Source organism: Aulonocara sp. 'chitande type north' Nkhata Bay, linkage group LG9, assembly GCF_057382095.1.
Source record: "Aulonocara sp. 'chitande type north' Nkhata Bay isolate Kocher_YH1m ecotype deep benthic linkage group LG9, A_spYH_male_GT1.1, whole genome shotgun sequence".
NCBI lineage: Eukaryota > Metazoa > Chordata > Actinopteri > Cichliformes > Cichlidae > Aulonocara > Aulonocara sp. 'chitande type north' Nkhata Bay.
In genome coordinates, this window is record NC_141352.1 from 4334441 (window position 1) to 4362078 (window position 27638).

General features: G+C 38.8%; 1 pseudogene; it reads right to left on the reverse strand.

Annotated features, from left to right (window-relative positions):
• Nucleotides 1-2090: 2090 nt before the first annotated feature.
• LOC147321457 (uncharacterized) lies at nt 2091-2859 on the reverse strand (annotated as a pseudogene).
• Between the last annotated feature and the right edge of the window lie 24779 nt (nt 2860-27638).

Here is a 27638-nt window from a genome sequence, read left to right on the forward strand (position 1 = left end):
CAGTGTAGCAGAAATGATGACGGATGATGATGGCAGCAGCAGCCATTCTTCTCTGCGTGAGTAGCTTAATGTTGTTCGCGTGTAATTTACGTTTAGTAGGCTAACCACGTTATTACTAGAGATGGACCGATCCGATATTACGTATCGGTATCGGTCCGATACTGACCTAAATTACTGTATCGGATATCGGAGAAAAATAAAAAATGTAATCCGATCCATTAAATATCACGAAAGCACCTCACAAAACTTGCAATACGCCGTAACTCACCTCAGAACGTTAGCACGTTGGAGCAGTATGCATCACGTGATAGAGCGGCTGTGGCATGCGGGACCTGTCGGTGCTCTGGATAGCATTTGGAGCTTCGCTAGCAACCCGGCATTTCATCTCCGACAAAGTTATCCCCGAGAGAAGTACAGCAAGTGTGTAAGTCCATCTCTGAATGTTTGTAAAGCATTCCTGCGTTAAGCTTAACAAACGATATATGGAGCGACTGCCTCTTCTTGCTGCTACTTCAATCATGAAACTGCTTAACGATCAGCTGATCAGCTTTTCTGTCGTGAGTCCGTGTCTCTAGTTTGCTTTTGGCCCACTTTGCACCAGAAAGAGGAAACCAGCGGCTGAACAACAGCAGCACGTTTAAGCTTGATCAGCTGTTGTTAGAATGTATTTAATATTACTTTCTACTCGAGGATCTTTTTCTACGTAGCTGACGCTGGTAACTGTGCAGGGGCGGATCTAGCAAAGTTTAGCCAGGGGGGCCGATAGGGCATTAACAGGGAAAAGGGGGCACAAAGACATACTGTTCTTTCTTATTCTCATTTAAAATGTCAAGCTTTTAATAAATAATTATCTGACACCCAAAGTTTTAATTTGATGCAAAATGAATATAAGTCCATTACTGTATATAGTAACTATTAAGTCTAATATATATACCCTAGTAAGCTATAGTACTTTTTCCTTTGGGAAGGTACCATCTGTGCAGTCTGCAATTTTGTTGAAGAAAGATGTTGAATCTATTTAATATTTCTTGAAAAAGAATTGATTTCTGTGCATTTTTTTCACACTGCATCAAATTAAGGTTGATTACGTCGATTAAGCATCATGAGGTGGAGCGTGAGGGGTGGTTCCCTATTTTTTATTTATTTATTTTTGTTGTTGCTGTGAGTTGGAACCCTATTAGTTAGGTTGCTTAATATTTCTGCTAAGTACTCTTTAAAATACCAGAATAGGGAGGATGGTGTAGGTTTAAGTTTATTAGATTGATCAGTATTGCTGAACTATGAAACATTTTTTTTGCATACAGGTATAACAGAATAGCTTTAGTGTAGTTGTTGTTTTAAACTTGAGTATGAACTTATACAAAATGCAGCAAGATATTTTAAAAACAGTTTTGTTGATTAAAAAACACTATATCGGATTCATATCGGTATCGGCAGATATCCAAATTTATGATATCGGTATCGGTATCGGACATAAAAAAGTGGTATCGTGCCATCTCTAGTTATTACATTAATGCATGTAAGGTGAACTAGCAAACATCATCATAGTTACATGCGGCTGTCTTCTTGTTTGATGGCAGATACTCCCTTCACCCTGGCCAAAAAGGCTAAAATGACCAAAGAAAAAGTGGAAAACAGTTACACATGAGAGGTTTTGGACAAAGTTTGTGTTTTTTCCCATTGATTATGCACTGCTTCCAGCCAAGAGTGATACCATATATGCCCCATAGCTGCAAAAAAGGCTAACATTGTTATCTTTTTACAAAAAACCAGCTGAACATGAGAGGTTTTTGGACCAATTTTGTGTTCTCCAGTCTTTAAGCACCGGTTTGAGCACAGTTTGAGCACCGGCACCGTTTCAAAAGTACCGATTTGGCACCGGTATCGGATAAAACCTAAACGATACCCATCCCTAGTTAGGAATATGACTGTGAAGGTTCTCATTCAATCTCTAAGTTGCTTGAAGATGTTTCACCTCTCATCTGAGAAACTTCTTCAGTTCTAGGGTCAAATGGTAGAGGGTCCCAGATTTAAGCCCTGTGGGAGTATCCCCCCGAGAGGGATAAAAGGACCACCCAATGATCCTCTACCTAATCACATGAGGCAAGGTGTGAAAATGGGTGTGGGTCACAATCAGCCTTCTAGTCAGCCAAGGTTTTGAGTGAGCTCATAGTGAAACCTCGCCCCACCCTATCATGTGATTTCCTGAGGTCAGATGGTCCAGGATGTAAATTAATCCGTCTGGGAAGGGATCTCAAAACTGGATTATAGATGTCGTAAACGACCGCCTCTGTTCAAAGATGGTCGCTCACAGTGGACGTAAATGGCTTCTTTCACTCCTCTTTCAAACCATCTGTCTTCTCTGTCTAAAATGTGAACATTGGCATCCTCAAAAGATTGACTTTTGTCCTTCAGATGCAGATGGACTGGTGAGCCTTGTCCCGTGGAGGTGGCTCTTCTATGTTGTGCCATACGTTTGTGAAGTGGCTGTTTGGTCTCTCCAATGTAGAGGTCTGGGCATTCCTCGCTACACTGTACAGCATACACTACATTGTTAAGTTTGTGTTTAGGAGTTTTGTCTTTGGGATGAACTCGTTTTTGTCAGAGTTTGTTGCTGGGTCTGAAGTAAACTGGGATGCCGTGCTTGGTGAAGACATTCTCTGATACACCAGCTACATAGGGAATGACAATGTTGTTGCATTTGTCTTTCAGGGATAGCTCAGTAGGTAAGGTGTTGGCCCCGTGATCGGAAGGTCAGGGGTTTGCTTCCCCTGAGCAACGTACCGTCCCTATACACTGCTCCCTGGGAGCCCAATAGCAGCCCTCGCTAGCTGGTGTCTGATCCTCTTTTATGTGCATCTTTGCTGACTTGATATGTAGCTATTCAGAGTTGGGACCAGGAAGCAGAGTTGCAGTCTTACACACCGCTCTGCAGATTCTCTCCTCCTGCTACCCCCCCCCCCCAAAGTCCCATTTCCATTGAGACTGTGTCAGCTCCCAAACAGACAAAAAACAAAATAAAAACCAGCAATAAACAACTTAAACATAAAAAATCACAAAGAAAGAACAATACAGTATTCACATCTGAACCAAAGAGTAAAACAGTGAAATGTGGATTATTAAATACAGTATTAGGTCTCTCTCCTCCAAGTCCCTGTTAGTACATGACTTAATAATTGATCAACAAATTGATTTACTCTGCCTTACAGAAATCTGGTTACAACAGGATGATTATGTTAGTTTAAATGAATCAACACCCCCGAGTCATTCTAACTACCAGAAATTTCGAAGCACAGACCAAGGGGGCGGTGTGGCAGCAATTTTTCACACCAGCCTATTAATCAACAAAAGACCAAGACAGACTTTTAATTCATTTGAAAGCCTGATGCTTAGCCTTGTCCACCCCAGCTGTGAAACTCAGAAAACAGTCCACCTGGGCCTTACACTGAGTTTCTGTCTGATTTCTCAGATATTTTATCTGATTTAGTTCCCAGCTCAGATAAAATAATTATTGTGGGTGATTTTAACATTCATGTAGATGCTAAAAACGACAGCCTCAACATGGCATTTAATCTCTTATTAGACTCAATTGGCTTCTCTCGAAATGTAAAAGAACCCACCCACCACTTTAATCACACTCTAGATCTTGTTTTAACATATGGCATAGAAACTGAACATTTAACAGTGTTTCCTGAAAACCCTCTCCTGTCTGATTATTTCCTGATAACATTTACATTTACAATAATTGATTACACAGCGGTGGAGAGTAGACTTTATCACAGTAGATGTCTTTCTGAAAGCGCTGTAACTAAGTTTAAGAATATAACCCACCCACTGTTATCATCTTCAATGCCCTGTACCAACACAGAGCAGAGCAGCTACCTGAGGTCGATTATCTTGTTAATAATTTCACCTCCTCACTACGTACGACTCTGGATACTGTAGCTCCGGTGAAAACTCAGGCCTCAAATCAGAAGTACCTGACTCCGTGGTATAATTCTCAAACACGTAGCCTAAAGCAGATGACTCGTAACCTGGAGAGTAAATGGCGTGCCACAAATTTAGAAGATCATCATTTAGCCTGGAGAAATAGTTTGTTGCTTTATAAGAAAGCCCTCTGCAAAGCCAGAACATCTTACTATTCATCACCGATTGAAGAAAATAAGAACAACCCCAGGTTTCTCTTCAGCACTGTAGCCAGGCTGAAATTAGAAATATCCTGTCTCAGAGTGACGCTGAAAAACTAGTTCATGCCTTTAATACTTCCAGGCTGGACGACTGCAGTTCATTATTATCAGGATGTCCAAAAACTCCCCGAAAAGCCTTCAGTTAATCCAAAATGCTGCAACAAGAGTCCTGACAGGGACTAGCAAGAGAGAGCAGATTTCTCCTGTATTGGCTTCCCTTCATTGGCTTCCTGTTAAATCCAGAATTCAAAATCCTGCTCCTCACATACAAGGTCTTAAATAATCAGGCCCCATCTTATCTTAATGACCTTGTAGTACCATATCACCCTATTAGAGCACTTTGCTCTCGCACTGCAGGCCTACTTGTTGTTCCTAGAGTATTTAAAAGTAGAATGGGAGGGAGAGCCTTCAGTTTTCAGGCCCCTCTTCTGTGGAACCAGCTTCCAGTTTGGATTCAGGAGACAGACACTATCTCTACTTTCAAGATTAGGCTTAAAACTTTCCTTTTTTCTAAAGCATATAGTTAGGGCTGGATCAGGTGACCCTGTATCCTCCCTTAGCTATGCTGCAATAGACGTAGGCTGCCGAGGATTCCCATGATGCATTGAGTTTTTCCTTTCCAGTCACCTTTCTCACTCACTATGTGTTAATAGACCTCTCTGCATTGAATCATATCTGTTATTAACCTCTGTCTCTCTTCCACAGCATGTCTTTATCCTGTCTTCCTTCTCTCACCCCAACCGGTCGCAGCAGATGGCCCCGCCCTTCCCTTAGCCTGGTTCTGCCAGAGGTTTCTTCCTGTTAAAAGGGAGTTTTTCCTTCCCACTGTCGCCAAAGTGCTTGCTCATAGGGGGTCATATGATTGTTGGGTTTTTCTTTGTATCTATTATTGTACGATCTACTGTACAATATAAAGCGCCTTGAGGCGACTGTTGTTGTGATTTGGCACTATATAAATAAAATTGAATTGAATTGAACTCGATGAAAGCCCAATTAGGATAACCGCATTTTTAAGAGCTTCCTTTACATGTGTGTGTTCCTTCTTTTTCCCTTCGGAAACATTCTCTGCCTGGTGTTGTAGGGTCCTGATTACCCCAAGTTTGTGTTCCAGAGGGTGATGGGAGTCAAAGAGGAGGTACTGGTCCGTGTGTGTGGGCTTCCGGTAAACTTCAATGTTGAGGTTTCCATTCTCTTCAATGCGCACAGCACAGTCCAGGAAAGGCAAACAGTTATCCTTTGTGTCTTCCCTGGTGAACTTGATGTTTTTATCCACAACGTTAATGTGTTCAGACGCTTTTCTTTCCAAGCTCCTTAGACAGTGTAGTTAGGAAGCACTCAGTTTAGAGAAAGCGTGTGATGCGGTGAATGTGGCATGTTGTTTAGAGCACTGTGAGTAATCCGGCTGAGTAGAAAACCGCTACTTTGGTGGAACCAAAGATCTCAAATTTGGACTCATCAGACCAAAAACACAGATTTCCACTGGTCTAATGTTCATTCCTTGTGTTTCTTGACCCAGACAAATCTCTTTTGTTTGGTTCTTTTCCATTTTGATTTCAATAATATGAATTCTAACAGCTGTCAAATAGGGCCGTCAGCTGTGTACCAACCTGACTTTTGCACAACACAACTGATGGTCCCAACCCCATTAAGAAGGTAGGAATTCCACAAATGAACCCTGACAAGGAACACCTGTGAAGTGAAAACCATTTCAGGTGACTACATCATGAAGCTCATTCAGAGTAAATCAAGGGTTTGCAGCACTGTCAACAAAGCAAAGGGCGACTGCTTTGAGGAATCTAAAAAGATATGTTTTGAGGTATTTATCAATTTTTTCTTTGCTACATAATTCCATCTATATATATATATATATATATATATATATATATATATATATATATATAGATGGACTGGTCATGCAACACAGAGCACCTGTATAAAAAAGCCCAAAGCCGACTGTACTTCCTCAGGAGGCTGAGGTCTTTTAACATCTGCAGGAAGCTCCTGAGGATGTTTTACCAGTCGGTGGTTGCTGGAGTACTTTTCTATGCTGTGGTGTGCTGGGGGAGCAGCACAGCAAAGAAGGACTCATCCAGGCTGGAGAAACTGATCAGGAGGGCTAGCTCTGTGGTCGGCATGAAGCTGGACACTCTGGTGACAGTGGCAGAGAAAAGGACATTAAAGAAACTGATGGACATTATGGACAATGCCAGGCATCCTCTGCACACGGCCATTAACAACCAGAAGAGTCTGTTCAGTGACAGGTTGCTTCTCCCAAAGACAAGAACTAACAGACTTAAAAACTCCTTTGTCCCACACGCCATCAAACTGTTTAACTCCTCTCTGGAGGGGAGAGGGAGGGGAAACAGGAGGACAAAGGAGGGGGGAACAACTAAGCTGTAGTGCCTCTTCACCTCACTGTGCAATACCTTTTGTAAATAGTCAACAGTGCAATAGACCTCAATACTTGAAATGTGCAATTCACTTGTATTTTTATTTTTATTTTTTATTCCTATTTATTCTATTTATCCCCTTTGTATATTTTATTTATATTGTCTCTGTATTTATATATATATGTGTGTGTGTGTGTGTGTGTGTGTGTGTGTGTGTGTGTATATATATAATATTCTGTAACTCTGTAACTTCTGTCGGTGCTGTGCTTTTTTGGAAATCGAATTTCCCAGAGGAACCCACCCGAGGGATTAATAAAGTTCTATCTAATCTAATCTCTAATCTAATCTCTAATCTAATCTCTAATCTAATATATATATATATATATATATATATATATATATATATATCGTTAGCTTCATAGCATAAGTGCCTAAGTCATTGACTTAGTCAAATGACTTAGGCAATTATGCTATGAAGCTAACGATATATATATATTTCACTTCATATATTTGATGTTTTCAGTTTGTATCTACTAGGGGTGGAGCCGAACCCAAATATGGTATTCGGAAAGGCACAAATAACGTATTCTTTACAAATACCTATTTCGAGCAAATACTTTAAAAATATTTGTATTCTGGAACAAGAAAAACTTTATATCAAAAAGCTGAGTTTCCTTATCAGACCGCCGTGCATGACCGGATGAGTGAGTGACATGTGAAAGAGGTTACTGACACGTGCTGTTTCACACAGCAACAAAGAGGCTCGGCTGAGCGAAAAAAGTCTGAACTGCATCACTATTTTTGTTGAATAGATTTTTTTGTACCTTAACTGGGTTCTGGAGGCAGTTTATAACTTTCGTGAAGATCGGGAGATTATTCATTTGCACTACATTACTGATGTCTGCATGCGCATGCTCTCATGTTCGCTCTTTTTACGCAGCTCTGTTAGCTTGGTAATTTAGACAATAGGCTGTTGACAGAGTAACGTTGAGGTTCAGTTTAAAAGGTTAAAACAATGCTTGCATAGTTGTGTCGAATTGTATGCACTTGCGGGAGTTATATGGTACATTTAAGTTACTTTGTCTTTTGCAGACAGCAAGATGTAGACTATAGGCTAGTTAACCTTAGCATAGCTTCCTGTCACTCATTAACTTAACTGAAACTCCCCATATGGATTTGGGCAACCAAATGGAAAGGAGTGTTGCTGCTGCTGAGCCACCTCTTGGTCCTCCACCAGCCAAAAACCTTGCTCAATTTCTGTGTGCAAGCATTTTACAGTTATTGCTGCAGATGAAACCAAAGTGATATGGAACGTCAAATCAGCAGAGGCAGATATATATCAAACATCTGTCAACATCTGTTATGCATAATCACATGCACTTAAACTATCCTCTCCTAGTACTGTCTGCCGACTCCCCCCCACCAGCACCAATTTATCATCACAACCATGTTCTGCCCCTGCAAGTCAGTTTCGTTGTCTTTTCAGCGTCCTCCAAGAAGGTAGGGTGGGGTTCATAATGTTTCCAATGGTATTTTATTAGTTGTTGGTTTAACCATGTATGAGGCAATGGCTGTTATGTTATTTTCTTTTCAATGACGTTCCTTGTTACATGTTCATTGCTGGATTTATGAAAAAACATCAACTAAAATTGCATATCCATACTTACTATAATGGATATAATTAAAGAATACTTACACTATAACATTAATTAGGAGTGTAACGCAAAAAACTGGATTTTTACTCCTATTTAGAATTTTAGTTGAATACAAATACAAATACTCCCCCCCCTCAAGAAATACAAATACAGATGCAAATACCGCCTGCTTGTAAAAAAAACAAAAACAAACAAAAAAAAAAAAAAACATTGAATGAGAAGGTATGTCCAAACTTTTGACTGGTAGTGTACATCAGAACTGGTTTTGGAATGGATAAAGCAGGCTAGCATTAATCTTATGAAATGGTCTTCCTCAAACCCCAAACTCAACCCTGTTCAAAATGTGTGGACTATGTTTAAATACCAGGTCAGTGCCAAATGTACTCTACCAATTCTGCAAAGAAAGTTGTTCAAATATCCAGCCAGTACTATATCAGAAATTTGTTGATGAGTGTCAAAAGCAGCTGGTTCATCTGCTGCAACATTTGACTAAATATTAGTAGGATTATATATATTTGAGTCTATATGTATGATTTTTCATATTAACCTAATTTAATGCTTATCCTTGTTTTTAACCCCATGTGGTGCTGGTTGTACTTAAATGCATGGTGCAAGAGATTAATAGTTGTTCACACTTATCAGGTAAATATTTGTATGAGTGAATACAAACACACATGATTATACAGCAGATTGTCACCCTTTATCAAAGTGAAGCTTGATCCAAAGCTAAAGTGAACTAGCTTTTCTCTTGTTTTAATGATGATACCTATATTTCATTCTAATCTGGCACATGATCTGTGTAAGCTTTATTTTTACATTTAGTTTATCTACTATAAGCTGCCTGTTCTGGGGTGTATTTGTTTACATGTAGACAGTATATGTATGGACATCATTTTATACAAAGTATTTGTTGCAGCATCAGCACTTTAAGAAAACAACAACTTTCTATTATGTCATTTTTTAAAAAATAAATATATTTAAATACGACAATTTTTAAAAAGCCTACATTACAAAATTGACACATTTGCAGTCTTATCAGCAATTAAACTGTGACTATTACTTGAATTTGTATTGGATATTGATTTATTGGTTTTACTTTTTCTGTATTTTATTGTATTTCAAGCCTGCATTGTTCTGTGTGCATATCTGTGTGTGTGTATGTGTGTAACCCTGTTAGGAGTGATGCATATTCATTTGTACAAAGCAGATTCTGGCAGGCGAGAGGAGAAAAGAACGATGGAGAGACAGAATTGGGCCAGCGAGTAGCAGAGCTCCCCGCAGCCAGTCAGGGCCTGGATGTCTGAGGAGGGACTGAAGGCCCTTGGGCAAGTACTGACATCACCAGCTTGGATTCTTTGTCTGGCAAGACAGCCTCATGTAAATATTACATCCAGGCCCACACATCTTCTGCTTCCACACCCACACTGTAAGTCTGAGTGCAGCTTTTAACTGCTGTGACGTTGTGTTAGATTGAACTATCACCTGTGCTTACTCATTTTTAAAGAAAACAAACTGGAGCAAAAAGATTTCATACTGACATAACATGTTTTTTGTTCTTTTTCTACTCCAGCAGTTCGATTTTAATCAAAACTCTGGGTGCTTTACAAAGACTTGGTAAGGGCCTTGAAGGTGGTATGGGTGGATAGGGGGATAACTAAGGTATGAAAACGTCTAAGTTCTAGGTTGATTTCATCCATATTCTCAATTTCTAACATAATTCTAAATAGTATTCCAGTTTTACTACTACCAACCCCACCCGCTGCACACAGAAGACAAGAATAAACAGCCAAAGCCTGACTGAACTGTTCTGCACAGCTGAGACACAATATGACAGACAATTATGCATATCATATTTTAACACAGGCACCACAATAATTAACCCTCTGCCCTGTGACAGGGCACACACATCAGACACACACACACACACACACACACACACACACACACACACACACACACGTAAGCAAATTCATTATGAAGCCATTAAATAGTATGCCAGTCATGCAGCTGCAAAGTTTCTTAAGATGCAGCAGTTAGGACATTCAAGGCTGATTTTTGCACAGCTGATGAACCTTTTACAACACCTAACAAGAAAATGCGGTGCGGTCGTGTTACTATTTTTCAACAAACAGACGGTTGAAGCTGTCTTCAGCTTACCGCATCTTATATCAGTTGCACGGAAGTAGCTGTCTGGGCGCTACAGCTTTAAGCAGCTGCGCGCTCCTGCGAACAGCAATCACTTTCTGCCTGACGATCACTTCTTGGCACAACACCTGGAGCTAAGGGAGCAAAACAATCGCATGAGTGCTGCTGTTTGGCTGAAGAAGAATAAAGTAGTCGTGGTAAGCCAATCACATGACCACTTCAAGATGACAAAGCAACAAAGTGATATATACCAGTTTTTAAATTGTGTTGATAGGCCACGTAAAAGCAGAGTCATGATAAACAAATAAACACGTTTTTTCCTGAATAGTTTTGTCACATCTCCACAAAACGTAATAGTTAATTTTCAAGTAATTAATTACTTTTAGAATCTTGTAACTCAGTTACTAACTCAGTTACCTTTTTGAAGAAGTAACTAGTAACTATAATTAATTACTTTTTCAAAGTAACTTGCCCAACACCAGTGTTGGTCAAGTTACTTGAAAAAAGTAATCAGTAACTAATTACTGATTACTTCCCCCAAAAAGTAATCCCGTTACGTTACTGATTACTTATTTTCAAAAGTAATTCATTACTTATTTACTTTTTAAAAACACGATTTACAACCTGAATAGTCAAGTCAAGTCAAGTTGGCTTTATTGTCACTTCAACCATATAAAGTTTAACAGTACACAGTGAGGCGAAACAACGTTCCTCCAGGAACCAAAGTGCTACATGCAACATAAATTTACAACATAATTTAACAGAAAAACTCTAAACTAGCTAACTAAGAGGCCTAGTTAGCTGGCTAGCAGAGACAAGACAGACTGACCTAACATAAATTACAACATAAGTTAGCAAAAAACTATCTAACTATCTAAGGATGACTTTTTTTGTTATCAGACAGCAGACAACAAAGTGCACATGCAATTGTGCAAACAAGAGCAGCAAGTGACAGTGTGACAAAAAAAAAAAAAACACAATGTAACATAATAATAAGGCTTTGTGATGATGAGTTGAGGTAGTGGAGGAACAGTAAACATTCCTTAGTGTAGCAGCAAAAATTAGGAAGTGCAGAAGTTAGTGCAAAAAGTCCAGTAATAATATTGTGCAAAAGAGCATTTACAGGTTGGTGTGTACGATGGTTTGGTGGTGTAGGTCAGTGTGTTTGCGCTTGTGTTGATTAGTCAGTCCAGTCTCAATGTTTTGAGGTAGTTGAGTTAAGCTGAGTGATAATGTTAGTGTGTGTGTGCGTGTTTTTCAGTCAGTTCCTTTTTGCTGAGGAGACGGATGGCTTGTGGAAAAAAGCTGTTGCACAGTCTGGATGTGTGTGCCCGAATGCTTCGGTACCTTTTTCCAGATGGCAGGAGTGTGAAGAGTGTGTGAGAGGGGTGTGTCCGATCAGCCACAATGCTGGTGGCTTTGCGAATGCATCGTGTGGTGTAGCTGTCCTCAACAGAGGGGAGAGAGACCCCAATGATCTTCTCTGCTGTTCCCACTATCCACTGTAGGGTCTTGCGGTCTGATATGGCACAGTTCCCAAACCAGACAGTGATGCAGCCGCTCAGGATGCTCTCGATAGTTCCTCTAGGTGATAAAGCGATAGATCTTTCAGCCCAATTCTACTTTTTCTGCATAATCCATCATACAAAATGTAATCAAATGGAAAAGTCGCTTTTTTAAACTTGTTTTATCAGTTTTAATCTTTTAACTTTATGCATCAAGCAAAAATTTAATTATATGCAACATTCTCTGACTGGAAGAAATTAGTTTAAAACTTAAACCTATTTTCTGCACATTCCAGCTCATAAAATAAAATATTTTTTGTGTTTACACTCAGTCTTTCAAATAGATGCAAGTAAAACACAGCAGAAAATAAATAAAGTCAAAGACTAGCGGTCCTGTTGCTCTATTTTCACCAGTAAAGCAGGAGTGGGGCAGGCGGAGGTTTACCCTGGTGCAGGTGTGCCGCAGCGGTCAGTGGAAGAATCCGCGAGTTTCTCTTTGAGTTTCTCATCACGTGGTAGCTACTCGGTGCTTGCTTGGAAGTTTAAGTGTTTTTTTTCGCTGTAAAAAGAAGTTTTCTTCCCACGCACAACGGACACTAATGTTTTTGTTACTTTTTATGGAATCAAACTTAAAGTAAGGTCAGTACTTCCACGCTTTAAACGCTGCACGCTCATACTCTCTCCCGCACTCGATATGTGAGCCATCGTTGATCTGCACACAGCTGTTGTCACGAACGTCGCACTCGCTTACGTCACTGTCATGAGACATTTTCGCAAATAAATCACGGATTTAGTAACGCAGTAACGCAGCGTTCCTACGGGAAAGTAACGGTAATCTAATTACCGGTTTTGCAATAGTAATCCCTTACTTTACTCATTACTTGAAAAAAGTAATCAGATTAAAGTGACGCGTTACTTCCCATCTCTGCCCAACACTGCATGTGATACACAGTGATTATGTTATATTGTTACATTGTAACACACTCAGGTGTACAACACTGCAGCAGCAGCAGAGGATGATGTAGCTGACCTTTGTGCATTGTCACTAGAACAGCAACATTTCTTTCAACTGACTTTGAGAACAGTGTCAGAGGACTGAATATGTCTTTAGGTAAGATGATTATAAACTTCCGTGAAACTATAGATTTTTGCACTATTACTATAAACCAGTTGCTCTTGGTTTATTTGAGGTAAATGGTAAATGGTCTAGTTCTTTTATATTGCTTTTGCACTCAAAGCAGTGTGTTCGTGAGTTGCAGTTACGGCTTCAGGAGCTGAGAAAATGCCTCAGCAGCATGGCTAGAGGTGACCATGTGTATTGAGTCACTATTCTGTAGTTCAGTGTTTCCCAACCTTTTGGAGCCACAGCACATATTTCACATTAGAAAAATCACACGGCACCCCACCAAAGAAAAATGTCACAAAAAGCATGTTAATAATTTATCCCTGTGCATCAGGTATAGTGGAATTGGCTCAGTTTGTCCCCAGTATACATTTTTTGCTTTCTTTTGACCACTGCTCATGCTAGGGCCTTCATCTGGGTGAGAATTTTCTCCAGGACCCAGGTCAGACTGACTCTCTTTTCAAATATTTATCTATTGCTATTACATGCTGCGTCGTCTCACGGCATGACTATTACGTAATTTTTTCTTCGTCTTCTTCTATTTTACTGGCAGTTGGCAAACCATTTAATTAGTGGAGGCCAGTTGCATCTAGTGGAAGAGAATGTAATTGTTCTGCCTGTTACTCACACCAATCACTTAGCGTACTAATCAGATGGAACCATATAATCTTCCATGGCACACCTGATCATTTCTCACGGCCCACCTATGCCCAGTGGTTGAAAAACACTGGTCTACATTAAATTTAATAGACTATAGAGTTGTTAACCTGTTTAGAAAAACTGCTCCATAATGATGTAACTGTTCTGATGTCAACACACATTTCCCAACATTATTTCATGGCCCCATATGTATAACATGTGTCAAATATCATTCTTATTGTAATGCATTACTTATAATTAGAGATGGCACGATACCACTTTTTTATGTCCGATACCAATATCATAAATTTGGATTTCTGCCGATACCGATATGAATCCGATATAGTGTTTTTTAATCAATAAAACTGTTTTTTTTAATATCTTGCTGCATTTTGTATAAGTTCAAACTCAAGTGTAAATAAACAACAACACTAAAGCTATTCTGTTATAACTGTATGTAAAAAATACACTGCACCCAAAATATTTCATAGTTCAGCAACACTGATCAATCTAATAAAGTTAAACCTGCTCAATCCTCCCTATTCTGGTATTTTAAAGAGTACTTAGCAGAAATATTAAGCAACCTAACTAATAGGGTTGCAAACTCCCAGCAAAAAAAAAAATAGGGAACCACCCCTCACGCTCCACCTCATGATGCTTAATCGACGTAATCAACTTTAATTTGATGCAGTGTGGAAAAAAAATGCACAGAAATAAATAATTTTTCAAGAATAATAAAATAGATTCAACATCTTTCTTCAACAGAACTGCAGACTGCACAGATGGTATCTTCCCAAAGGAAAAAGTAGTATAGCTTACTAGGGTATATTAGACTTAACAGTTACTATAGGCAGTAATGAACTTCTATATATTTTACACCAGATTAAAACTGTGGGTGTAAGATTCAGATAATTATTTATTAAAAGCTAGACATTTTAAATGAGAATAAGAAAGAAAAGTATGTCTTTGTGCCCCCTTTTCCCTGTTCATGCCCTATCGGCCCCCCTGGCTAAACTTTGCTAGATCCGCCCCTGCACAGTTACAGCCGTCAGCTGTAGAAAAAGATCCTGGTGTAGAAAGTAATAATAAATAAATTCTAACAACAGCTGATCAAGCTTAACCGTGCTGCTGTTGTTCAGCCGCTGGTTTCCTCTTTCTGGTGCAAAGTGAGACAAAAACAAAGAAGAGACACGGACTCACAACAGAAAAGCCGATCAGCTGATCATTGATCAGTTTCATGATTGAAGCAGCAGCAGGAAGGGAGGGAGAGGCAGGCGCTCCATATATCGCTTGTTAAGCTTTACAAACATTCAGAGATGAACTTACACACTTGCTTTACTTCTCTCTGGGATCACTTCAGCGATGAAATGATGGTTTGGTAGTGAGGCTACAAATACACACAGCCGCTCTATCAGGTGAGCAAACTGCTCCGACCTGCTACGGTTATGAGCCGAGTTACGCCGTGTTGCAAGTTTTGTGAGGTGCTTTTTTGATATTTAATGGATCGGATTACATTTTTTATTTCTCTCCAATATCCGATCCAGTAATTTACGTCCTTATCGAACCGATACCATACGTAATATCGGATTGGTCCATCTCTACTTATAATGTCAGATACACACACATTGTTAACATAACACTAAGCCTACATGACAACTCGTCAGTATAAATCCCCAACCTAAAGAGGAGGACAGGCCGAGATGCACTTCACAGAAAATTTCCTGAAGAAACAATTCTAGAAATTCTCAATCCCTGTACTGTTGAGCTTTGCTTTTGCTACCTGTTTATTAAAAATCAAATTTTCGCTGTTTGGTAAAGTCTGTCTTGAAAATGCCTGAGTTTGAAGCTCTTTATGTCATACTACCTTATCAGGCTTTGAAAGTTTGTCATGTTCACAGCAATAGATAATTGTGTTTCAGTGGACAGGGGATGTTTCAGGAAAGGGTGGAGTTTGAACTTCATTGTCACTGTCCTTTTGCACAATAAATTCAAAGCCAGTGTTTATCTCCACTCAGAATTTCTGCATCTTTCTGGTATTGGTGTCGTATTTCCTACATAAATTAGGCTCACATAACTGTTGTGCATGGAAAGTATTCTATCTTCCCATTAATCAGAGAATGAAAGCATGTGCAAGTAAAGAAATAACTTCAGTTATTTACAATAATGTAATTTTTTTGAATGTGATTCCTTTGTAATGCATCACACATAGTAGTGCCCGCAACAATACCAACACAGAGAAGACAAAAATAAGCATCATTAACAATAACTTTTGGTGTTAGCTGGCTGTAGGCTTAACAACTATACTCAGGTCTAATGTCATTTCCAATCATCTGCCCTCTTTGTACCTTACCAAAAGACAAAAACGGCCCCACAGAAAATTCCTAGAGGAATTTTCCAAAAAGAATAAAAGAAGAGTGACCTCTTAATCCTCTTTTATATAATTATAAAGCTCTGATGCCTTTTACCACATCTGGTAAAATACCTCAAGGTCATGGATCTTTTACTTAAAGATGGCTTTCAGAATTATAGTGCAATACTCCTCATGTTAGAGATTGTTTGACAGCTGATAGATGTTATTAGTGTATGAAAAATGAGAACTAATCACATTTCACGTAACACTAACAAATTTGTGTCATTTGTTCTTTGATGAAAGTGCCTTGTCTTATAAACCACATGTAAACATCAGTTGCTGATCTCAATAAAATTTGCATTCACATTTTTCTGTTATTTGTAACATAGTAACAAATCTTCCTCATCCGACTATTTTATGGCCTAACTTATGGTTGAGAGATGAATAACAGACAGTGCACAAACCAAAAAGGACACAAAACCCAACAGAAGTGATTTAGTGGAGACAATAACAGGACTGAACAGCCGCGGCAAACAACCAGCGGCAAACATATCTACAATATTATAAGAATGAAGTAATTAGAACACACTCCCTCTCACCATCAATGAAAAAGCATGTCTCAGTGCAGTCCTTCACCTGTTTTGGTTTCTGTCGCTTCCACAGCTGTTCTGTCATATTATTGTTTCTCCAAAATAACTGTAATTGTGTTTTTCAATTTGCTGGTGTTTTCTCAGGTTGCAGTGTGTTTGATCACCAAGAGCCACCATAAAGAACTTCCTCTTCTTGGCAAAGTTCATTTATTTTCTTTGTGCTTGAATATGTAGATCTAAAATATACATTTCCCACAACTTTAATTTATCAACCTCAGACACTGTATTACCAGTGTATTTTTTTAAAGACTGCATTTAACAGCCACAACGACGTTTTCACGTTGTGAGTCTCTGGCTGTGCCTTTCTGTGTGTCTGTGGCAGAATGCAACACCTGCTGTTGTGCGCTGGGACTACTACAGAGGTCGGCTGTACCCTATGATAGTGTTTATGCATTTTTAGAAATGCATTTTCCCTTTAAACTGATGGTGTGATATAAATGTGTCAGCTTGAAGGCATGACGGCAGTGTTTCCTGGTCAGACCTACACAGCAAAATCTCCAGTGTTAAATTAACACTGGAGATTGTCTATACTGGAAAATAACTCAAAATGTTAGAAATATTCCAGTGTTAGAAAATCAGCACTGCTCAGTGTTAGCCATTGTTAATCTTCAAAACTGACTAGGTTACTTTTAAACATATAACACTCTCCAGTGTTAATTTAACACTGGAGATTTTGCTGTGTAGTAGCTTCCATTTATGACTTTCAAGCAAAGCAAAAGTCTTAATGATACAGACACATTAATGGCTAGAAGTGCACAAGATTACCACTGCATATGCCTTTCATACCATATAAATTGCTCAGCTTAACTACTTAAGTGAAGGGTAAGGTTGAGATTTGCTTTTAGCCACATGCTAAACAAACACATTTTTGCACTCTCATATATATGGGCCTGATCTCCGACAACATCGAGACGGCCTACCTGGAGGAGATTAGGAACCTGGAGACCTGGTGCCAGGAGAATAACCTCCTCCTAAACATCAGCAAGACTAAGGAGCTGATCGTGGACTTCACTACAAAGCAGGCGAGGAATTACAAACCCCTCATCATCAGTGGCACGCCAGTGGAGAGAGTGGACAGTTTCCGATACCTGGGTGTCCACATCGCTCAGGACCTGTCATGGTCCTGTCACATCAACACCCTGGTTAAGAAAGCCCGTCAGCGTCTCTTCTTCCTCAGAAGACTTAGAGACTTCCATCTGCCACTGAAGGTGCTCAAGAACTTCTACTCCTGCACTATCGAGAGCGTCCTGACGGCAAACATCTGCACGTGGTTTGGGAACAGCACCAAGCAGGACAGACGAGATCTGCAAAGGGTGGTGCGCTCGGCAGAACGCATCATTCAATCAGAGCTCCCTGACCTGCTGTCCATCTACACCAAGCGGTGCAAAACCAAAGCTAGGAAGATTATGATGGACCTCTCCCATCCCAACAATGGACTCTTCTCACTGTTGAGGTCTGGGAAGCGCCTCCGCTCCCTTAAGGCCAAAACAGAGAGAATGAGGAGGAGCTTCTTCCCCCAGGCTATTCGGGCCCTGAACCAGGTGTAGGACTGGACTCTCCCAAACACGTCACTATAAGACTGGACTCTCACACACGTCACCACACGCACCACCACACATTTCCTATAATTCCTATAATTTATAATCCTTATCTTTATAATCTCTTCTGCTATTTGCACATTCTTTACTGTAAATTCCTAAGTTAATTTGTAAATTTTGTAGTAAACTGTAAATTGTAAATATTGTAAAACTTTTCTTCTGTCATTTAATGGTCGGGCATTGTACAGCTACAAGCATTTCACCCCCATGTCATACTGTGTATGGTTGTGTGTGTGTGTGACAAATAAAATTTGAATTTGAATTTGATATGGTTGGCCTTCAGTTACAAAAATCCTAATAGGATGTACCATGTGTGTGGCAACTGTATGAAAACTGTATATAAAATAGTTGATGTGAATCTTACTCTACATCTAAACATGTACAGGTCACTGGCAACCTGGTGGATGTTCACTTTTAACTTGCTGCCTCTAATTGCTCTTTATTAATGGTTTTTAAATGTTCTCTTAAGTTTTGGCAACCGGCAGACATGCAAAACAATCACTTTAACAGGCACACATCAAAAAAGTCCATTAGTCATTGTTATTTTTCTCCAGGATAAAATCAGGGATAGTGTTTGGAGATATGGTTAGGATCGTCATGATGATTTAGACCTCTGATTAACCGCCAAAGCTTCTTCACCTGGATAGCTGTAGATATGTTGGGTAGAATTCAGAAGCTTGATGTCATAATACCCTTAATGAATTTTTTCTGAGGTAAGACAGTGAACACACAACTTTTTAACCTAAAATGTTTGAATCCTAAGGGTATAGAGTGTCATCCTTACAGCACAACAACTATATCAACTTTGATCCAATAGCGATAAAGAAATATAACTGTTTCATACCAGCACCTGTGTATGTGCAAGGTAGCTCTTTCCCTTTTGCCGTAGCACTTAACAAAATGTATATGGCATGCAGCCTGCTGCATACTGTCCCATTGCTCTTGCTGTCTCTGTGGCTGGCTTGTTCAGTCACACATGGCCACATATCTAATTTCACATTACAAGTAACAGCACAGAAAATTCAATTTGTTTTTGTTTCCCTGCCATTTAGTGCAATTTCCATAAAATGAGAGTGGCTGACATCCAAAATCAATGGCTGTTTCCAAACCCCCAAGACTAATGGGGTAGATAGCTAAAACCGCAAGTTAATTGTTCAGGAATGTCCTTGAAAACTGTGTGTCAGCCTCTCTCCCTCTCTCTTTCTGTCCTTAGCCCTCTCTCTGCTATTTACACTGCACTCCTGACTGCTTCTTGAGGAATAATTTCATGCAGGCTTTGTAATGGCATGGATTTGGAAATTTAGAAGTCATGCTTAGCTGAGCCCAAACTCAAGAACTGGGTATTCCAGTATTCATAATTCACATTGCATTTGTTAAATTTTTTACCTTGTAAAGCTACACAAAAGTGTGTTACTTATCGTGTATCCACCCTCCTAGTGGGTACACCTGCGGTATCAATTTCAAAATCCTACATCGCTTTGTTCTCAAGTTATCGCATTCCGAACATCTGCAGGAAACCTGACCTCTGACATTGACCTTGAGTTCTACGTCACTGGGATTCAAACTGGTGTGATTTCACAGCAGCTGAATCTATGTTATCGCTTTCAAAATCCTAGATGACTTGCTTCTTGAGTTATCATATTCATGAGATTTTCAGAGTTGACCCTGGAGTTATCGCATTCATCCCCGCCCATCCGTCACTCTGCCGAGTGTCTATAATCACCCAGAACTCTTTTACAGCCGAGGAGTCAAATTCACTGAGATCATTCAAACATGACAAGAAAAAGACACATTTTTACAAGTTTTTTTCTTTTTTCTTTTTTTTTTTTTGTAACAGTAAAATCAATAACATTATTTGTGATTGAAAATTATTTTCAGGTATTATCGTCTACTTGAAGCAGTGTAAAAATGCATTAAAAAAACTGAATTTGAACTATTCTTTCTTCTGGGTTTATTTGGCCCTCATTCAGAGAGCTCTAAGCTCTTGTATAGCAAGAGCAATCGTCAAACTGATGTCATTCAGTCCCATTTCAGTAATCTAATTTCAGTGTACAGTTTAAGTCTACAATTACTGAAGCAGCATCTTCTTAACTGACCTCTGTTGAACTTCCATTCTACTGGAAGCTGCTGTCTTTTTCATCCTGCATAGTGCGATAGGTGTTGCTTGTACCTTCCAAGGAAAATGAGACTTTGCTGTAAATACATACAAGCTGTTCACAATGAAAAAAAAATGCAATCCATGTTAAGTTACACACAAGCTTCAAATCTCCACTATAGAAACTTTTCAATAACGCATCTAAAAATGTCATTAAAAAATAATATGTACAGGGTATTTTATGGTATTTGTTTCATCAGAACTACTTTACTACTATTAAATTTTCTTAATAGTTCTTAAATTGTGCCGATGTTTGTCATTATTTGCAGAGTCATAAATAAAATACAAAGCACATTTTTAATTCTGAACCTGTGAAGCCCGGTTGAGCTAACTGCTCTAAATTGACTGGCTTTCTTATTAATATGCATTACCCTTGTCAAACACTGACCACCTGTTCACAGTGTGTCCTCCAGCTGACAGAGGCACCAGAGTCCTGCTAACTTACAGGCTGTGTGGGTATAGATAATTAATTACTGCACTGAAATATTGATGGTTCACATTTTTATTTCTGTGGACAACCAGTGATTATGCTGTATCTTCACTCAAGAAAGGCAACATTGAACTATGAAAACAACATTTTCATCCTTTACACACAACCTTGTCCAAAGGTCACGTCTGTTTCAGTATAACTGCAGCCAAAACACTGACAAAAGGTTTTCTAAATTCTGCATTCAAAGACAATAGTTCATATTCACTCTACTCTCTTCTTTATGCGTTACAGCCTCCTGGGTAGGGTGTAAACGCCCTGATATTTCTAACAAAGTTTGAAAATACATTTCACATTAAATCATCATGTTAGCAATTTCATAAATTTTTAAGCACTTTAACAAGCTCCAGCAGTGCTATGGTACTGGTCCACATAACAAAACAGCTGGCTTTCAACCAGCAACAGATTAATTAACTGCGCTGTCAATCCAGAATGCTGTGCAGGGCATTTAAAATGCTCTTTATCTATAGCAAGTAAACCCAGTGACAAATGTGCTACAATGTGAAAGCAGCTGATCTTAACTTTTCTGATGTGATATATTTTATAGGAAGTTTGTATAGCTGGAAACTCTTGATAATCGATATAGCATGGCTGTCACTATGCCACTGATACTTGATGCCTTTCATTTCATTGTTCTAATGTTAGACTTGCTCAGGTTGCTTTTTTACTTTTGGAAGTTCAGCACTGATTTCTTCTAAATTAAATGGTACTGGCAACACAGTAAGGCACTTAGGTACTAATTGCTTATTAAAGCCATCTTCTTCAAGAAAGATTCTCTCATGCTTAAGTAAAGCATTTCCTTGTGCACCCAAACAAAGATGGCAGCAATTTAAGGGAGCAACTATTTTTCTTTTTTTATGAACAAACGACAGAAAACATCCAAGGAAGAGCTTTGAAAATTCCTTTCAAGAATGGCGGAGAACTCTTTGTAGAGGCTATTTAAAGAAATCACAAAAAAAAAAAAACGGTCTAAGAGACTTCCTGCTGTATTAAACAATAAAAGTGTTCATACCAGTGTGTGAATGAGTGTGTGAATGGGTGTATGTATGTAGTGTAAAGCGCTTTGAGGTCTTTAGGGACTAAGTAAAGCGCAATACAAATACAGGCCATTTACCAAATACCAACCAAATAGTGACTTTTACAAACTTTAGTTTGCACAACAATTTTTATGTTTACATGATTCAATAAACTGCTACAGCTATTTAGCTATTCCCGTTTCCCTAGGAAAGCACAAATAAAAATATTAAATTACAAGTGGCTCAAGACCACAATGATCACTAAGCACATGACATTAACTTGTTCATGATTTTGAAAATATGACAGTCATGATGATATGTCGTGTCAAGTGAATACGAGACCAGGTCCTACAGTTCCAGGGTAATCGGGCAACCGCTGGACATGAGGGAAGAATGAGTTTTCCCCAAACGGTTGTGAGTGGTTGTTGGAGGTTGATGGCAGTCGGTGGGAAAATTATTTCTAAAGCCCCAGACACACAAGCCTACAAACCAGCCAGCGTCCCACTGAAAACCCCCTGTCCCAAGGGAAAGGTGTGTATTTCCAATATGTTGGCAAAAACCTCCAAATGATCATTTTGGGTGTTAGCATATTGCTGTAGTCTTAGTTTGAATGAAAGTCACAGACTTGTTTGCTAACACTACCAGCCACTTTACTCAGAAAACACAAACCACAAATGCAGACCTGAGGCAAAACCTGCACCACCTGCACGACTATGTTACTCTCGGGTAGCATAGCTAAACTGTGTGAATAAGGACATTGTTCAAAGAATGTTACACTGCAACAAACTGATCTCTATCTGTTAACCATCTATGGTTGAAATCGTCATTGGTGATGACTCCAGCACTAGGCCCAAACCCTAATTCTAGACATTTGTCATGGTCCTGGGTGTGTGACCCAGTGTTTTGTATTTTTTGATTAATTTATATTCTTTGATTTAGTGTTATTCTAGTTCTAGTTTCTAGTCTTTACCCATGTGGAAAAGAAATAGAAAAAACTTGCATATAGAATTGCATAAAATCTGGCCTTCTTCATATAGTGAATCATAGAAGGCTTATATGATTTACTCATGAAAGTGGCCACTTTCTCATTACTTTCATATATTATGTTAGTAAGTATCCAAAACATACAAGTTTCATTTATATCTGCTTTCACTCTTGTATGCTTTTCATACAAGTTTCACGCAAGACAGATACAAACTTTATAAGGTTTATATATATCTTTTTCATATGGGTAGGTTTCTGTTACTGTGCTTTTCCCCACATTTGTACGTCCATACGTTTCATGTCTAGTCTTCCTAGTCAGTTGTGTTTCCTGGCCTCGCAAGTCCGCATCTTAGTCTGTATCTCATGCTTCCTGTTTTATTTTGATAGTCCCTTGTCTAGTGTTTAATGTGTTCAGTTTTGCTTCCTCCCCATCTCCTGATGTTTGATCTCTCCCAGCTGTGTTCCCCATTTGTTTCTACTTCCCGTGTTTCTCCCTTGTGTATTTCAGCCCTGTGTTGTTGCATTGTCCCATTTAGCTTCTAGTCTAGTTCCCAGCATTTTGGTGTTAGTTTGTAGGTTCCCAGTTATCAGTTTTACGCTAAGTTTTCTTATTTCTGGTATTTGAGTTTTGTCTCATTATAATAAAGTTCATCCCTCTGTGTCTTGTGAGTCCTACATTTGGGTCTGCATCCTGCCTGCATCAGCATTACATGACACCGTTTGGTTTTGGAGACACGTTAAAAGTACATTTTTTAAAGTAGAAATAAAAAGATTTTGCTGATTTTGTGTCAATTAGATGGACTCTTTTTTTGTTGTAGTTGTTTTTGTCATCACCTCATCATCTTTATTCCTGCATCTCCCTCTGCTCTTTGTCATTTTCTCCCTCAAGGTTGTGTCCTTCTTCGTAGTGTTTTCCTAGAAGACTCTTGAGTTTTCAAATATTTGCTCCTCATAAGTACTCAGCAAAAAAGCTGTTTTTGAGTTTCCTGGCTGGCACACAGTGGACCCTGACATTTTTTGTACTGTTGAGAGAACATTTTTTTAAAAAGACCAAAATTACACATTCTGGTTATGCTTGGGTTGTGGTCGTAACTGATAATGACCTCTAAGGGATAAATTTAATGAAATTCTATGACTATGTTTCAAAGGAATCGACTCATATAAAATGTAATTTTTTTTCTGAAGCAAAACTCCAACTTGGTCTAATCTTAGGTTCAACCTCCAGGAATCAAGACCTTGTCGATGGATGTTGCAAAGCCAGCAGTCCCTGGATCTGAATGGTTCTGCCTTCAAACATACCATCCCATCCTATCCTGTCTTGGCACCTACATTCTATAAAACCATTCTTTTCTCATCTTGTATATAAAGTGTCTCTCCTTTTCTCTGTCTACCTCCCTCAGGTGTTATCTGCTCTTTTCAAAAGGTTCTTTAGAAACCAAAGTCCTCAGGTCAGCTTTTGCATGAGTCTTATTTTCTGCTAAAAGCATGACAGATTGCAGTTATGCCTTCTTCTAGAGTTTGTGTGTGTGTGTGTGTGTGTGGTGACACAAGAGGTTCAATGTTTCTGACAGTTCTGATTTTGTTCCCAGTGCCAACTTCAGAATGTCCTTGGGCCTTCTTTACCCTTCACCAAGCCTGACCTACATCTCATGTTTTACACGGCAGTGATGATAAAAGGCATTTATCATTCAACCAAGAGCAGGAAAGTAAAAGTGTCTATTTTCCCTTCTTCCTCTTTTTAGTTGTAGTTAATTAAATTGCACTTCTCCTTGCCTGTGTTTTGAAAAAGTGAGAGAGTGTGACAACTCTGGCTTCGACATAGAAATGAATTAGTTGCTGCTTGATTGTGCCGAACACTTGAAATAAATGTGTGCTTTTTCACAGAAATCAAATCTACCACAGAGAAAAGGTGTAGTAGTTATTTTCTGGTTAAATGTGATTGTGAGCTTTCAAAGGACATGATGAAGTTTGGCTGCGTAATCCTATGAACATTTCTGTGTTAATATAAAGTTCAGAAAATTCTGAAAATAGAAGACATACATGGATCAGTTTTTAAAGACTGTTCACCATTTTAGGAAAGAAATATTACTGGGTTAAATTTCTAACTGTCAGAAATCTGTGGTCCTTATTAATTGATTTCTATTCCTCAGTGTAAACAGATGTCATGCCACAAGCATCAGCCCTGCTGACCGATAATATTTCATAATAGTTAAACAGGGAAATGACGAAACAGGAAACGGGTAATATTTATGTCTTTATTAGGCTGATTCTGCCCCTCGGGCCTTATGTTTGACACTCCTACCTTTATTAATAGACATTTATATTTTAATTATACATGTATAATTAATTTAATTTAATTGTAAATGTAGAAGATTATTTTTTCATCAGAATCATTTTCAGATTATTTAAGAACAAAGTTAACATCACAGTAATTAACTTATTCTAATTTCTGAGTATGTACACAAAATGATCTTCATAAACTCAAATGAACTTTTAAGATGCACGAAAGTCTTAAATCTAAATATGGCAAACACACCTTTGCCTCACAGTCTGTGCATTGAGCACAGACTGGTTTAGCAGCAGGATTTGAACTCTTACATTTCAAAGCCCAAAATGAGAAAATTACACTTCTGAGATGTAAGAATTGTCTCTTTTTGTCTGGTTTTCCCATTGCTTGATTGACTCCCTTTGCAAATTCATTTTCCTTTCCCTGCTCTTCTATCAGTTTTTCCTTAACTGTTGTACCTACATGCATTTATGACTGTCTCCTTTTTCTTTTAATACCTGTGGGTGTTTCTTGGCACTGCTTTGAGACAAGAAAGACTGGGTCTGAACACTTCATTTAAGGGCTCACCAAGAGCATTTAAATGATTTTTCACTTACTATGTGCTTACACACCACTCTGAATGTAATCGTTAGCCATTATTAATCTTTGCCTCTCTTCCACTGTATGTCTTTTGTCTCGTCTTCCTTCCCTCACCCCCAACCGCTTGCAGCTGATGGGTCGCCCTCCCTGAGCCTGGTTCTGCAAGTTATTTCTTCTTGTTAAAGGGGAGTTTTTCCTTTCCACTGTTACCAAGGGCTTCCTCATAGGGCATTGTTTAAATGTTGGGGTTTCTCTTTATTATTGTGATTACCTTACAGTTTAAAGTGCCTTGAAGTGTCTGTTGTTGTGATTTGGCGCTATGTAAATAAAACTGAATTCAAAAATGTAACTGGACATAAAATGCATCTTAGAGCTGAGACTCAGTGTTTCTCCCTCTTGAAAAGAGCAGATAATCATTGTTAAGTCACATATACTATTTGCACATATGTTTTCATTTGATTGAAGACGTATTCTAGGTTAGCATTAGGCTAAGGGAATATTAGTATAGTGGAGAATTGTGCTGAAAAGTGACAAATCTGACAGAATTATTATTGCACCAATTAACCTGAAACAATTACTGTGTGTATATACGAAATGTTCTCTGCAAGCATATAATGGGAAAAGTTTCTCAGGTGTACATTAGCAAACAAACAACATGAAAATCATCTGAAGCCTAAATGTTTGCGCTTTTGTAACTGGGATTATTTATATTCAAAGGTTTTGTTTTTTGTTGTCTGTTTTTTACGCTGCGTTGCAGCAAACTGCAAGTCTTTTTGTTTTGTTTTGTTTGATTTGTTTTTTCCCATTTCAAGTTGATAAAAATGTTTTCTCTGTTCAGGGGTTTTGGCTGGTGGCAATTTCTGGGGTTAGTCAGTTGGGAAGGGAGAATGATCACTCTAAAATGCAGGAGCACTGGTTCCAAATTATTGCTAATTTTCTCGCAAAATGACAGGAAAGTTTCTTAGAATAATGACATGGAATATAAATGGATGTGGTAGTCCTGCTAAAAGACGTAAAATATGGTCTTATTTAAAAACAACACAAGCAGACGTAGTATTTCTACAGGAGACGCATTTAAACCAAGGTGAAGAGTCAACATTCGAAAGCTACTTGATGTGGCTGAGCCAGTCTAAAGATACTCCAATAGCAGCTTTCTCCTTAGATGTGGAGAAGGCTTTTGACAAAGTTGAATAGAGCTTTCTTTTTCTCTTTCTTTAAGCCCCCTTTTGTTCTTAATGTTTATAGAAACATTGGCAGTGAGTATCAGATCAAACAAGGAGATTAAAGGCGTCATAGGTGGGCAGCAGGAACACAAACTCCTCCTCTATGCTGATGATACTCTTGCCATTATAACAGACCCACTTTTATCAGTGCCGCATTTAATGGACACCATAAAGGCATTCTCTGAGGTGTCAGGTTATACTATTAACTGGGGAAAGTCTGAAGTAATGCCACTATCACCACTATGCTATCCGTACATGGTAGAAAAATTCAATTTTAAATGGGTACCTAGAGGGATGAAGTATCTTGGGATTAGGCTAAACCAAGATATGGAGGACCTACCCCAACTTAATTTTGACCCAGTCCTTCTAAAAATAAAAACAGATATAGAAAAATGGGACAAATTAAAAATCTCATTGTGGGGCAAAATAAATATTGTAAAAATGATTATAGCTCCCCAATTTAACTATGTAGAAATGATGTTACCAATTGCGATACCTCCCGGTTTCTTTAAACAGTATGAAGACTTAATTAAGCAGTTTCTGTGGGATGGGAAAAGGGCAAGAATCAAGCTAAGTAAATTCGTGGCTCGATCGTGGCTCAAGAGTTGGGAGTTCGCCTTGTAATCGGAAGGTTGCCGGTTCGAGCCCCGGCTTGGACAGTCTCG